Below are 12,980 nucleotides of genomic sequence, written 5' to 3' on the forward strand. Positions count from 1 at the left end.
TTATCTAGAATGTGCCTGCATTATTTGGTCTCCATTCTATGATATTCTTGGAGGTTAGGGCTAGAAAGATGCGATTACAAATATTATAAACTTAAGTACTCGTATGATTGACTCGCCTACTATGTTGCAACTCATTCCTTTCAATATCTCTTCCCGTAGACTCAGAAATAGTTTAAATGCTTTTCCTCGATCAAAACAAATTACGGATCCTACTCAAGTCTGGAGCTTGATATTTTCTGTGTAAGTCTTAATGATTTTTGTTAATCATTTTACGTTTTAAGTAATATTTTGTATTGATATGGCTGAAGACGTGAGCTCCATTAAAACCTTGTTCCTGTTCGAATTAACATTATCTTTATTGTTATTGTGGCTCGGTCTCAGTGGTTCCAGATGGTTGGGAAAAGTTGGGAGTGATTGTAAAAATATCACACTCTGTAAGAGACCATAAGAAAACGGAAGTAAAAGATGTATTACGTAAATGCTTAGTTATTTTTGCACAATATTAATTGCTAAACATTTTGAAACACAAATATAACACTTACTTAATATTATTTAAATTCAATGTTGTCAAATGAATTAAAATTAGAAACTGGTAAATAACAGATTTATTCAGAATGGTAATATAGACATGTACTTTACACTGCTAACGCTGACTAAGGGGGTATTTCACTATCTCTGATTATGTTCTGACCAAGCACTAATCCGCGGATTAGTCATTTTTTCGTTTTCACTATATCTGAATAACGCTAACGCTCGGGTTAAAGTTCGATTTGACTAATCAGTGCTTGAACTTCACGTTAGGCGCTATTCCTCGAATCAAAGATAGCGTCAAAACATTCCGAGTTTGACAGCTGAGAAGTGAGTCGAATTTTGTTGAATGAATTTGAATGCTTGTATGATCCATCCTGAATTATTTGATTGTGTTCAAAATAAGAAACAATGTATTAATTCGACACGAATCTATCTAAAATGACCTGATAATCAACATAACATAACCAAAAAAATGCACACTTCGCGGTGTGCGGACTGTGACGCATGACAGCCGTGGCAGTAGATGGAGTAACTGCAAACATTTTGCGATGTTGCCAGACTATTTCGAGTGTTATCTATCCGGAAGCTCGAAACAATGGTGAAACGGTCGCCGTTGAATAGCGAAGTTATTCTGATTTTTAAAGCCAGCCAACGGATAGCTAGTCAGATATTTAGCCCGACATAGTGAAATACCCCCTTAACCTTACAATATACATCAACATAATAAACCACTGAATAGTGTATCTCAAAAACCATGCTACAGGTCAGCTAGTAGTAATTTTAAATATTTATTTATTTATTTATTAAACGCCATAAAAGGCTTTTACAATAATGTGATACATGAGATTATAAGTACACAGTGGTACATAGGCGAATATTAGTATTACATTTAAGAACACAACAATATGTATACAAAACGACATTGAATGTGATACAGCTGAAATTTTCTTAAGGCATAGAATGCTACAATAATAGAAAGCACTTCATTTAAACAGGATAAAATATACAGAAAAGGTGACTTGCCAACAGATATAATCTATCAAAATATTATAATAGCGCAAATAGTTGTGAGTTTATTGTTACAATCAAATTAATCTCCACTTGGCCACTATGGCCGGCGGGTATGGCAAAGTAGCTTCAACAATTTAGGGCTGTCAGAGACTTGACAATTAAAATTACATTTTTCATTAAAATAATACATCCGTTAGCCAACACTATAAGACATCTGAAGCAAGCAGTTTATATTGATGCTATACATATATATTTCAATTTTTTTTTTTTTTTTTTTTTTTTTTTTTTTAATATTTGAAAAAAAAATATTTTTACATAGATAAGTATACAGGATATAAACAAGATATAAAACAATATAAACAAGATATTTATATCGTTTTAACAATAGAAATTAAAGTAGCCTTTCCTCACCATAAAGAGACAATGCTCTTGTGTTTGGTGAGGGAATTCTAGTTCAATTATGTACATGTCAGTATTAAGGTAAATAAATTATTAAGAATCAACACAAGATTTAAACAATATAACTTCTAGATTTATTTATTTATTTATTTATTGGATGATTTATATAGCGCCGCTTTTGTGAGATATCACCTCAGGGGCGCTTTACAGTTAATACAGATATTACAAAAAAAATATAAATATTACAAATTGAAATTGAAATTAAGTTAAATAAAATGAAGTACAGAAACAGGTGACACGAAGATGGAGAATCTGCTGCAAGAATCCTATGTGGTGAGGAAACTGGACCAGCTGCTGCAGCAAGAAAGTGCACCGCGTCCACCAACAGTGCCAGCACGAGGTTCGTCATCCGTCCAGGTATGTGTCTGCTGCTAATAGAGCGCTGACACAATGTCCTCTCATGGATTCCAGACCTTGGCAGCACCGCTGTGACATTCGACGAAGGTAGAGGATGGAGACTCTACAGCAAGAATCCTTGGTGGTGAGGAAACTGGACCAGCTGCTGCAGCGAAAGAGTACACCGTGCCCACCAACAGTGCCAGCACGAGGTTCGTCATCCGTCCAGGTATGTGTCTGCTGCTAATAGAGCGCTGACACAATGTCCTCTCATGGATTCCAGACCTTGGCAGCACCGCTGTGACATTCGACGAAGGTAGAGGATGGAGACTCTGCAGCAAGAATCCTTGGTGGTGAGGAAACTGGACCAGCTGCTGCAGCGAAAGAGTACACCGTGCCCACCAACAGTGCCAGCACGAGGTTCGTCATCCGTCCAGGTATGTGTCTGCTGCTAATAGAGCGCTGACACAATATCCTCACATAGATAACAAACCTTAGCCGCACATCTGTGACGTTCGGCAAGTCCATCTCCTTGTACACTTGTTCCTGGTGATTATGTTAGTGGTGCATTGTCATAATAAATTACCCTGGGCACCTGTTAGGGCTTCCAAGAATTCCATTGAAAACATCTGGCGTACCTACAGTTACCGATTCTCGCCCCAAGTTCAACTTCATCGAATTTAGAATATTTTTTAGCACAATTTTCGATTATTCATTCTTAACACACTGCACTCTAATCACATTACTATAAAGTTCTGATTACTAATTGGTAAGTTAATTTTAAATGTTGATTGACTGATTTTTAAAATAATTTCAAAGGGATGTTGCCTCGTTTCCCTTGAAAATACAAAAAAAAAACACAAAGCGGTTGGAAGACGGCATGACGCGTCCAGCTGCCACAAAGGGCGCTAACTAAGGTGTAAGTAGTGAACGTATTTTGGACTTATAATAGTTTAAGGTAATTTTTTAATTTAAGGTGAAATTCCTGAATATTTTCGATATTTTTTAAATTTAATGCAAGGTTATTAAAATAAATTATGCCTAGATAAAGATAGGTATTTTGAATGAGCTTAGTGTTAAATTTTGGGATTTTAATAGTTTTCTGGTATCTTGCTGATGTATTGAATTGCAAGTTATGAGTATTTGACTGTATTTTTTTGTAAATTTGAAGTATTGAATATTTTTGATACATTTTGTCTACTGTAGGTACTTTGAAAATTGTAAAAAGAATTTCGGTAGAAAATTTTGACGGTTTTTTCAAAATTACTTTGATTACCAATCTTTGAACTACTTTAAGTGGGTTCAAAATTTTATTATATGTTCCTCCCCAACCAATAATACCATATTGTAATATAGATTGAACAATCGCATAGTACACTCTTTTTAGGTTTTCTAGTCTAAGAATATTTCTAAGTCTTATAAATATATAAATACATTTCCTAATCCTTTTGACGAAATCACAAATGTGTGTTTTCCATTTAAAATATTGATCTATATATACACCAAGATATTTTATTTTGGATGTTGGACAAAGGATAGGACAAGTTTGATTGCAGTTAGTTCTGCCACATTTGTGTTGGTGTATTATAATGTTTAAATCTGGTTCTGATTTAAATTTATTGATTGAAAATGGGATAAATTTTGTTTTTTCTGTGTTTAAGGAGAGAAGATTTTTATCGAACCAAATTTTCAGTATATTAATATCAGCATTTGCCAAGTTATTAACAGTATTCCAATCCGTACCTTCGATTATTATGACAGTGTCATCAGCATACGATATTATTTTCCCGTTTAGTTTTTGTATGAATATGTCATTAACATAGATGATAAACAGTAACGGACCCAGAACTGTACCTTGCGGTATGCCAAATTGACTCGTTTTATGTGGAATGTATATATGTGGAATGTATATGTATAAGAACATAATAATAATATTAATATTAAAAAAAAAAAAACTTATATCATTGATGTCGCTATTCCGAATTCCTGTAATATTCAAAAATCTTTTTCTGAAAAAAAAAAGAAAATAAACAGATTTAGGAAATGAAATTAAGGGCGGCTGGTACCAAAAGTTAAATTTGGTTAAAATATCATTTTAAACACATAATAATGTGATTTAAGTCGACTTGGCGTCTCGCTCCACAAAATTTAAGTCGTTAAATGCGTTTAAAGAACTGTCAAAGTTAAATACCTAAAGGGGGCTGTTTAGCCGAGTTAAACGTGTTAAGCCCTACTCATAAAGCAGGAAAGCCAATTTTTTTAGGTTATCCCTTCGATTTCTGATTGTGGTTAAAATCTATCTCATTTTAATTTGTATTCACAATGAACATTTGGGGTTTGTATTCTCACGATGATGAAGAAATTATATTGTAGAAATTATAAAATTATAAAAATTATAGTCAGAGAAGTAAACACAAGAACAAATTTATTTGAAACACTCAGTGCCAAGAAGTTTCAAAGTAGATTTCGTCTCAGTAAAGAAACGACATCATTATTAGTGCAAGAAATTGAACCTCAGTTAAAATTCAACACCAATAAAAACATTAGCTAGGTGCTCGTAACTTGAAGCTAACACTCCTTATCGAGGAGTAATTTGCAAGGTTGTACACTTCTAATCATACCTACAGCATTCTTATAATACTTTAAAACAATATAATTTGTAAAAAAAATAAAAAAAAACAAATTTACTTGGATAATTGTTTTATTTTTAATTTCAACAACAGAACCTCTTTTTGTCTTATATCATCATTATGTTTGTCTGCTTTAACTTTTTCTTCATAAAATAAATGAACACACTATTAAACCACACACAATCACAAAATACTTTGACACTTCAAGTAAAATGAAACATCGTAGCTGTTTATCGACTCGTTAATGGCGGTAACCACGCGGTAACTGTTTTACCGACGCGAATGAAGTTCAACTAAAATTGCCACCGAACTGCGTAGTGCAGGACGCAACTAAACGCATTTAAGTTAAATGTATTTAGGGTCTTAAATTCATTTAGTTAAATAAAATTTAAGATAAAATTTGCGATAGTTGGTGCAAGCCGCCATAAAAGAATTTGGCTTTCGCAGACTATACAAATATTACCATTTGTTATTTCGGCTACTGGCATTATACCCAGCTCTCTCATTCAAACTTTAGACGTATTAGATCTGTCAAAGAATTTATGTATGAAAATACAAAAATCAGTCATTTAAATGCATGTAGGATTACGAAAGATTTTTAAAATATTTTTATTGAGGGATCAGTAGGATTTATAGGTCAAATAGTTTTACCGAGCCCGAACCCTCTAATATGAAATTATCTGGAGTCGGTGAATTATTTTCCCATTTGATCTCTGGTTATTTGACGTGTTATATAATTCACTTGGTAATGTGGATTGACTAGATGATCATTTGTGGAAAAGTATGTGGAAGGGTTTAGTTTTTCCTGTGGGGAAGATTTAACCCGGACATAAAGTCGGAAAAAAATATTACCTTGAAACCGCCGAGTTATATGAAATATTGATTTGCTTATCAAATGCAAGCTGCTACTACTGCAGTTAAGTGATGTGCATCAACCGATTGCATGTTTATGTTGAAAAGTAGTTCTCTCAAGGTTGTTATCTCTGCTGGGACGGGATGAATTAATTATTTAATTAAAATGTTTCGTGACATTGTGCATATCTCGTATGCATTCAAAATAGAACTGAACAAATTACCAGGAGCATATAAATGTCATCATGTATTTTGTGTTAACTTCCGCAGGGGTATTTCCTTTTGGTTTTAATATAAACATCTATTAGTCGATCACATTAGATTTATTACATTTCATATTAATAATTATTACATTTCATTTCAAAAGTTTACAAATATATTTATCTACCCGAACGATTTTTGGCAAATTATAGAACCTACTTAAACTGGATAAACTGCGAAATCTGGATGGATTCATTGGCTTTAAACCGAAGTAAGCACTCAGTAAACACTCAGTAAGCAGGTTCATATATTCTGAATGATATAATTTAAATAATATAATAATACAACCAATCGCTCGAGTGGGAAGATTGTTTTTTAATGATAATTTGAGATAGGTGTTGTTTTAAGTATTTGTATGGTTTTGCTAAATTACTCGTACGTATTAGTAATTTAGTGATTTATTTTTGGGGTAAAATACCGTGTTGCGTTATCTCCTTCTTTAGCCAACGTGTCACATATGATGTATCCCTGTTGATGGACACTGTATACGCACGGTAAAATGAAACGTTTATGATTATTTCAACTACGAAAACGTACATTAAAGTACCTAATTTAAAAAGACTGGTATTTGAATTAAAAGGTGAATATATTCATACATGTTAAATCAATTATTATGATTAATTTTTTTATTGATCCCCTTGCACTAAAAGTCTTGACAACAATACCGGTTACCCCGTAACACCTTATCGCTTGTTCATGAACTTTGATCCCGATTGTGCAGCGTGTGCTATGCAGTTTGCACTCAGGGGTCGAGCCATTTGCAATTCCTGTACTAAATTATGTTGAAATGATAATATGCTTCAGAAAAATTCATTTTCTAATAATGTGTTGCACGTATACTTGTTCTTTTGTATAAAAGCGTCGGAGCTCTGTAAGAAGCCCGAGTAAATCTGGAGGGCGGTTCGTCTGATTGACAATCCATTGTTAACAGGCCTAATGTGGACATGCTGAGTCTATTCTACATATATTTTAATGGAGCCAGCTCCAACGAGCTAACAGCATTGATCGCCGGTGCCTCGACACACGAGCAGAATACCCGTTCACAGTTGATGGTGGCTTTGCGTAATAGTCCAGTCAGCCTGTGTTTTTACATGTAACTAAATAGTATAAAGCTAATTTTTTCCCCATCGACTACTATCATCTAGACAAGTGTTTAGCAAAAAGTCCCCGCCCCTACCCCTCTTGCCTCCCCCCCTGTGCCCCCCCAAACATGAAAAGTGTAAGGGTTTCGTAAATCGCGTCTATCTCAATTACTAAACAACATATCGGATTGCAATTTTTTTTATTCTCTTTGCTGTTACGTTATTTACAAAAAAAGTTCAGTTAACTTTCGTCGTAACTTTTACCGTTTGTTTGTAATTCGTATGATAAGGTAAGAATTTGTATATTTTTTGGCACATAATTTTACATTTTGTCACAGAACTTTTCAGGCCGACATTTTATGAAAAAATATTTCCTACAAAAGTTGTAGCCCCTATTATTACCTTTAAAATAATATAAAATAGTACTTACTTTGTTGGAGATCCAGCGAGATTATCATGGCGGGTTCGGTCGAGGTGGGGCCGGCCGGCGCGGCGTTGCAATGCAGATATTGTTGTATAGTGATAGTGTTTTTTATCTTCAAGGAACACTATTGCATTTTCCATAAATAAAACTAATCGAGTCTCGGTGAAACCTAAATTCCCCACTTTTTAAATTTGTTTCAAATAATAATAAGTCCTTGTATACAGCGAAAATAGGTATTTTAAATAGTTTTTGGTTTGAAAATGCATGTAATATTTTTTAAAGATGTTATTTTAGAACAAAATAATTGCGGTAGCTTAATTTGATCATATCCTAAACTTCCATGAGAGGTTCTTCATTTTCCTCGACTTCAACCAAAGTTACATTGCTGCATGATCCACCACAGCTCCCGCACATTTCTGTGCAATCAAGTGATGCTTTAAAGCAGCTACAATTATTTTTGCAAGCCTTTTTGCAGTTGCAGGAAACTAAGTTTATAACTTCTTCAGGTGCCGGTGGTTTTTTTGAGTGCACTGGGTACAGCATGTTGTCTGTTAAAATCCATCCCCAGTCCGTAGCGCTGATTTCCTTATCTCCAATCCATTTTTGAATCTGATAGTATGTTCGATAGGCGTGTTGTTCAGCAGCATCAGATGTTGGAGGGAGGGACGCCATTTTAAATTTGGATTTTAATGACATTTTTGCAACAGCTTTAAGGTACATTGAATATCTACTGTCATTCAGACTTGCAGACTTTGTGCATCCATATAGTTTCAAGACAAAAGCCTCTCCTACCTCTTTGAGAATATTTTTGTCTGCCTGTTTTTCATAAAACTGTAAAACTTTTGTGCGGAGATCATTTGATGAACTTAGCAATTTGTACGCGTTAATTTTGCCTTTGCCGAATAAATAAGATGTGGTACCACATCCTGTGATAGCATGCAAAAATAATACCACATCCTTCATATCACCAATCTCTTCACGAATCTTGCTGATGTCATACGTTGATGGTGTGCCAGAGGGTTTTTGAAAGAATAGTTGCACATTTTGACACTGTGGTAGCCCTAACAATAGAACGAAAAGATCAGTATCCTGTCCGACAACAACTACAGGCCTCCCACTTTGAATCTGGGAGACATCTATTGCTCTTCCGACCACTTTAGTATCTGCATCTTCCTCCGCCACAATGGTTGGAATGTTTGCTTCATTAAGCTTCTGAGAGAGCTGTTCAATAAGCTGGCTTTTGTTTTTTGGATTTGCCAAAAATTCATTTTGCTTCACAGAGCATTCCATATTAACGTTGAATTTCATTTCTAGAGATGTTTTTTTACTTCTCCGCATATGTTCGACCCCTTTTGTGGTGGGATAGTCAGGATACCCATCGAACACAACATGACAATCTTTCCCATACCGTTTCATTACAGTATCAACATACTTCTCTATGATGCTGCTATATGTTACTTTGTCAGGCCAAATAACACTGTGAAAAAGATACCCTCCATCTACTACATATATTTTTGGGGGCAAATTTTTAAAAACTTCGTTGCTTACTGTCCACTTTTCAAATATTTTCATAAGACTTGATTTAGTTCCCTTTCTTATCATTTTATTGTTTTCAAATAAAGACAAAGGGTATGGGCTAAGTTCATAGTCGAAGTATTGTTTGAGATTATTTGTTCCTTGAGACATACATATAACCCTATTAAACAGCTGATCAGGATTAATTGGCACTTCTTCAGATCTCACATTTATACCACTTACTACGGAGCCTATAGTTTTAACTTTATTTTTTCTTTTCAATTTAACATCTGCAAAATTATTTCCTTCGATGTCTTTCAAGCATTTCATTCCTACATCATACGCTTCATCGCAGTTTACACCCGAACTTGTCACTACTAGACCAGAGGATAAAGAAATTAAATCGTTGCTCTGTCGGAAAGGATTATGGATACGCAGCCACCCGAGAAATTTATTAATATCTTGCAAGTCCCTTTCTCTTCTACTGCATCTAAGTTCAGTGTGCTGTTCGTTAAACTGAGTCAAGCAGCCATAGAACTTCTCGAAAGCCTCACAAATTTGTAGGGATGCAGGAGCGCAAGCAATGAACTTGGTTAGCGTCCTCTCGCTTAATCCTGGTCCATGAGTAAGGCCACCTATGGATTTTGATGATCGCATTAATGTCTGCTCTATGATCATGTCCGTCCAGATACCGGTAAAAAATCCATCTGTACGCCGAACTGTAAAAAAACCTTTATTGACGAACCTTTCGAAGTCTTCATTTGACATCTTCGATTGTAGACTCAACATTTGTTGTAGGTATATGTGTGCGGATTTGGCGTAGAGCAAATGTCCAGCAGCATGGAAATACGGTATCATTTGCTTGACTTTATTAATGTGCAAATTCCAATCGCCGATTCTCTCTGCCAGAATAAAGTCTAGAGCCAAATTCACCAATTTAAACTCTTGTAGCCACAGTTTTGAAGTTCTACTAGTTTTAACCAAATCTTCATACACTTCTTCTAGTCTTGTCATTATTTCATTTGTTTTACACTCACTCATGGCGTCTTCAACAGTTGTTTGTTTGTTAATTGTTTGGATATGAATATCATTAAAGTCGTTTGTAATCATTTCTTTAAGAGATGAACATTCCTCGAATAGCAGTAACATCAAAACTGCCTGGGTCATCGTGTGAGCTCTATAAGACCTTGCGTAAGCATGTCCTGACATAAGGTGAGGAATCGTTGATTTTCCATAAACAGAGGTCCACATTTCTTGGATTCCACTACCTTCCATAAACTTTCCTAAGCAACCAAGGAAACTCATTAGAAGATGGAATCCGCCTAGTCTGACGATTACTCCAGATATTTCACTTTCTGTAGAAGAACTTGCCTATTTATGGCCTTGACATCAGTCACTCTGCATGCAACAACCTGAAACCCCCTCCTCAAGGCCAGTACACTCTGATGTCACATCCCGACTTTCACGGTTGATATTTGGCGTTTCCTAGCCATAAAGTACACATTGAAATATATCATTTTAAAGGTAATAACAGGGACTACAACTTTTTTAGGAAATATTTTTTCATAAAATATCAGCCTGAAAAGTTCTGTGACAAAATATAAAATTATATGCCAAAAAATATACAAATTTTTACCTTATCATACGAATTACAAACAAACGGTAAAAGTTACGACGAAAGTTAACTGAACTTTTTTTGTAGAAAATGTTACAGCAAAGAGAATAAAATAAATTCCAATCCGATATGTTGTTTAATAATTGAGATAGACGCGATTTACGAAACCCTTACACTTTTCATGTTTGGGGGGGCACAGGGGGGGAAGCAAGGGGGGTAGGGGGGGGGGACTTTTTTCTAAACACTTATCTAAATGGTAGTAGTCGATGGGGAAAAAATTAGCTTTATACTATTTAGTTGGTCTAAATGGTGTTCTACGACACAGGCTGACTGGACTATAAGGGCTCTCGTATATGGAACGAGCTACTGACATCTGTGTTTCGTCCTCCATATAATCTGCATGCGGCGTTTCGCGCCATTTGCTGTTGCTTCGTTCCATTCCCATAAGTTGAGGTTCAGTTCGGCAGTTCGACTCGCGTATGTATACGTAGCATTAAGTTCTATAAATTTGGCACATTATGGCAAGCGATCGCTCCAAACGCTTTTGTAAACATGGCATAACACGCCAAAAATCGCTCGAGTGGTCGTTTAAATATTTGTTTCCAAGACTGTGTAAACGTTGTAAATTGATGGAATAAAATTTATTATATATCCGCTAATGTCTGTCTTGTCGTTGGGTTCGATACATGTAAGAATTCACAACCATTAAATTAAGAGCTTAACAATTTTAATAAAAGCTTAGCTAGTTCTTTTATTTTTCGTCTGTTTTCTAAAGTTGGAATATTAAAAGGTTCACTGACAACAAGTTATTCGGCTAATTGTGTAGCTTTTGGGAACATCTCATAAATGGTCTTATAGAAATCGTTATTATGATTTACTGTATGCCATAAAATACTTATGGCAAGAAATATGATATAATGTAATCTGGACCTGCGTAGGTATGCCGGATTCACCCGGTGATTTGAAATGGGCAGCTAATCTAAAGTTTCAAAAGAAAATCCAAATTTACCCTTAGCTTGATAGAGTCAGTAAACTCATTGTTCAGGAACTCTGTCATTAAATAATATCCAAGTCCAAGTCCAATGGGCAGCTAAAAAAACAATCTAAAAAATATAGTAAGTGATGTAAATAATGACTGCTAAAAAACTTGTAAAGTGAATTGTCAATTAAACCAAACGATTGGCATAAGTATTTGATAATTAATTTTAGTCACTTCTCAGAGTTACAACATTAGTAAATAAATAAAATAAACTGGAATCGCAAAGATTGTATGCGAATGTGTGTGGTTTTATTGTGAACTGTAATAATATTTTACACAACTATTGGTGTAGCTGTGGTTAACAGTTAGACTTTCCCTTATTATCCCTTCACTAGCTTCCTTAATGGACACGATTGAATGCACAGAAGGAATATGTTCTCTGCACCGCTTGCCGATGTATAATCAGAGGCGGATTTGTCCTTAGGCCTATGTAGGCCCGGGCCTAGGGCGGCCAGATATTAGGGGCGGCCAATCGTGACAAAAAAGTCACAGATGATAACAAGAAATTACTTCCTAAGTACCTAAATATTCTACGTACGAAATAGCGATATGCAAGAGCGTGTTCACACACAGCACACAGCGCGCCTCCACGCCCCGCAGCCGCCCTCGCCACAAGGTCGAAAGGCCTCCCTCACCCAGTCTCTCTCGATCCGGCCCGCCACGCAGCAGGTGGGCAGACGTATCCGCCGCCAAGACCTGGACAAATTTCACCCCATGAACCATGAATGATAATGGCAGGAAAATTAAAACGGTTTTGACCCTAGGAACTTACTGAAAAGTTTGGATACTCCTGGTCAATATGATGGGTACTGAGAAACGGGCGGCTACATGGACTGGGGCCTAGGGCGGCCAAGACTGCAAATCCGCCTCTGTGTATAATCAATTGGTGCAATGTCTCTCAGGAAGATGCATATAGTTGCGTCAGCAGACAGTTTACAGTACAGTTTACAGAAATGCCATTTCACCACATGAAAGATTAACTACAACTATAAGAGTGCTTGCGGATGGAAGGGGATGTGTTTCCTCTCTATCAGAACATGGGAATTTTTAAGGCTCAGATAAACTATTTCCTTTCCGCAAAGGCCCTCCACACAGCGTCCTCAAAGAAAGCAGAGCCTCCTGTATGGAGTGAAGTGGCTCTCAAACCGTAGGTAGCGCATCCCTGCTTCGACCTTCCAGTATAAGTGCTGTTGGATCTACGCATTGATTATTCAGTGAAGTCAAG

This window comes from Hesperophylax consimilis, unplaced genomic scaffold (genome assembly GCF_061612785.1).
Source record: "Hesperophylax consimilis isolate HC1 unplaced genomic scaffold, BYU_Hcon_1.0 scaffold_39, whole genome shotgun sequence".
Classification (NCBI taxonomy): Eukaryota; Metazoa; Arthropoda; class Insecta; order Trichoptera; family Limnephilidae; genus Hesperophylax; species Hesperophylax consimilis.